We start from the raw sequence: 3710 nt of genomic DNA on the forward strand, positions 1-3710 counted from the left end.
AAAAGACTTCCAACCAAGAAAAGACCAGGACCGGATGGGTATACAGCGGAGTTTTACAAAACCTTTAAGGAAGAATTAATACCAATACTTTTCAAGTTATTTCAGGAAATAGAAAAAGAGGGAGCTCTGCCAAATTCATTCTATGAGGCCAACATCACCCTGATTCTGAAACCAGACAAAGACACCTCAAAGAAAGAAAACTACAGACCAATATCTCTGATGAACCTAGATGCAAAAATCCTCAATAAAATTCTGGCGAATCGGATACAAAGGCACATCAAAAAAATTGTGCACCATGATCAAGTAGGATTCATCCCTGGGATGCAAGGATGGTTCAATATACGGAAATCAATAAATGTTATTCACCACATCAATAGACTTAAAAATAAGAACCATATGATCATCTCAATAGACGCAGAAAAAGCATTCGACAAAGTACAGCATCCCTTTATGTTCAAAACATTAGAAAAACTAGGGATAACAGGAATTTACCTCGACATTGTAAAAGCTATCTATGCTAAGCCTCAGGCTAGCATCATTCTGAATGGAGAAAAATTGAAGGCATTCCCCCTAAAATCTGGAACAAGACAGGGATGCCCTCTATCACCACTTCTATTCAATATAGTTCTCGAAACACTGGCCAGAGCAATTAGACAGACGAAAGAAATTAAAGGCATAAAAATAGGAAAGGAAGAACTTAAATTACCACTATTTGCAGATGACATGATTCTATACCTAGAAGACCCAAAAGGGTCTACAAAAAAACTACTAGAACTAATAAATGAATTCAGCAAAGTGGCAGGATATAAAATCAACACGCATAAATCAAAGGCATTTCTGTATATCAGCGACAAAACTTCTGAAATGGAAATGAGGAAAAACACCCCATTCACAATATCCTCAAAAAAATAAAATACTTGGGAATCAACCTAACAAAAGAGGTGAAAGATTTATACAATGAAAACTACAAAACCCTAAAGAGAGAGATAGAAGAAGATCTTAGAAGGTGGAAAAATGTACCCTGTTCATGTATTGGCAGAACTAACATCATCAAAATGGCGATATTACCAAAAGTTCTCTATAGGTTTAATGCAATGCCAATCAAAATCCCAACGGCATTTCTTGTAGAAATGGATAAAGCAATCATGAAATTCATATGGAAAAATAAAAGACCCAGAATAGCAAAAGCAATTCTAAGCAGGAAGTGCGAATCAGGCGGTATAGCGATACCAGACTTAAAACTATATTACAGAGCAATAGTAACAAAAACAGCATGGTACTGGTACCAAAACAGGAGGGTGGACCAATGGTACAGAATAGAGGACACAGAGACTAATCCACAAAGCTACAACTATCTTATATTTGATAAAGGAGCTAAAAGCATGCAATGGAGGGAGGATAGCACCTTCAACCAATGGTGCTGGGAAAACTGGAAATCTATATGCAACAAAATGAAACTGAATCCCCTCCTCTCGCCATGCACAAAAGTTAACTCAAAATGGATCAAGGACCTAGATATCAAATCAGAGACTCTGCGTCTGATAGAAGAAAAAGTTGGCGCCGATCTACATATTGTAGGGTCGGGCTCCAAATTCCTTAATAGGACACCCATAGCACAAAAGTTGATAACAAGAATCAACAAATGGGACTTACTTAAACTGAAAAGTTTTCTCTCAGCAAGAGAAACAATAAAAGAGGTAAATAGGGAGCCTACATCATGGGAACAAATTTTTACTCCTCACACTTCAGATAGAGCCCTAATATCCAGAGTATACAAAGAACTCAAAAAATTAAACAATCAGAAAACAAATAACCCAATCAACAAATGGGCCAAAGACCTGAACAGACACTTCTCAGAGGAGGATATACAATCAGTCAACAAGTACATGAAAAAATGCTCACCATCTCTAGCAGTCAGAGAAATGCAAATCAAAACCACCCTAAGATACCATCTCACTCCAGTAAGATTGGCAGCCATTATGAAGTCAAACAACAACAAGTGCTGGCAAGGATGTGGGGAAAAGGATACTCTTGTACATTGCTGGTGGGACTGCAAACTGGTGCGGCCAATTTGGAAAGCAGTATGGAGATTCCTGGGAAAGCTGGGAATGGAACCACCATTTGACCCAGCTATTGCCCTTCTCGGACTATTCCCTGAAGACCTTAAAAGAGCGTACTACAGGGATACTGCTACATCGATGTTCATAGCAGCACAATTCACAATTGCTAGACTGTGGAACCAACCCAGATGCCCTTCAATAGATGAATGGATAAAAAAAATGTGGCATTTATACACCATGGAGTACTACGCAGCACTAAAAAATGACAAAATCATGGAATTTGCAGGGAAATGGATGGCACTAGAGCAGATCATGCTTAGTGAAGCTAGCCAATCCCTAAAAAACAAATACCAAATGTCTTCTTTGATATAATGAGAGCAACTAAGAACAGAGCAGGGAGGAAGAGCAGGAAGAAAAGATTAACATTAAACAGATACATGAGGTGGGATGGAAAGGGAAAGAAAGGGAAATTGCATGGTAATGGAGGGAGACCCTCACTGTTATACAAAATTACATATAAGAGGTTGTGAGGGGAATGGGAAAATAAACAAGGAGAGAAATGAATTACAGTGGATGGGGTAGTGAGAGAAGATGGGAGGGGAGGGAGGGGGGATAGTAGAGGATAGTAAAGGTAGCAGAATACAACAGTTACTAATAGGGCATTATGTAAAAATGTGGATGTGTAACCGATGTGATTCTGCAATCTGTATTTGGGGTAAAATTGGGAGTTCATAACTAACTTGAATCTATTGTATGAAATATGATATGTCAATAGCTTTATAATGTTTTGAACAACCAATAAAAAAATAAATTAAAAAAAAAATAAAAAAATAAAGCACTAGACTAGCACACTTGGTGGGGGAAACCTGCTACCACGTTCCTTCTTGCACTGCAAGAATTCTGTTCCTGTTCTTCAATAAATCCTACTGTTATACTCACTCATCCTGGTCAGCAGAGTTCATTCTTTGGAATTTAGGAGATAAAAACCCAGGAAGAAGAATAAATTAACAGTGAACTGCTAGAGTCTGCTACCACATTGGAGGGCATAGCCCACCAATGAGAGCTGCAATACTCTGCAGAGATCTGCCCTTAATGCAGTGAGGCACTTCCTTGGATAGGGTCCCCAGGTTATTCTCAATGGAAGGGGAGATACCTGGAGAGCCAGTGGTTGAAAGTATGTAGTTTTATTCTATGAAAGTCTTTTCTAACCTTTTCTTCAAATGTCATCTGAAATCAAAGAAGAGATAAAAATGAAGCCTGGAGATGTGATTTGAACCTATAGCCTCAGTGACTTGGGAGGCTGAGGCAGGAGTATCCCAAATTCAGGTTGGACAAATTAACATGGCCTTAAGAAATTTAGTGAGACCTGTCTTAAAATAAAAAATCAAAGAAAGAGATGGAGGGGGTGCTGAAGATGTAACTTGAGGAAAATTGATATTGTTCTACATGTTTGTACCATCTTTATCATCAAAATGAAACAGATACTATATATATATATATATATATATATATATATATATATATAATTATTCAATAAATAAATGCATCCCATGGTTCAATCTTTAGTAGAAAAAAAATTCTTCTACATAGAAATAAAATTTTACTTCCAAAAAATATCCTGAAATGTTGAGGTTTTATTTGAGAACTGAA

Source organism: Marmota flaviventris, chromosome 2 (assembly GCF_047511675.1).
Source record: "Marmota flaviventris isolate mMarFla1 chromosome 2, mMarFla1.hap1, whole genome shotgun sequence".
NCBI classification, from domain to species: Eukaryota; Metazoa; Chordata; class Mammalia; order Rodentia; family Sciuridae; genus Marmota; species Marmota flaviventris.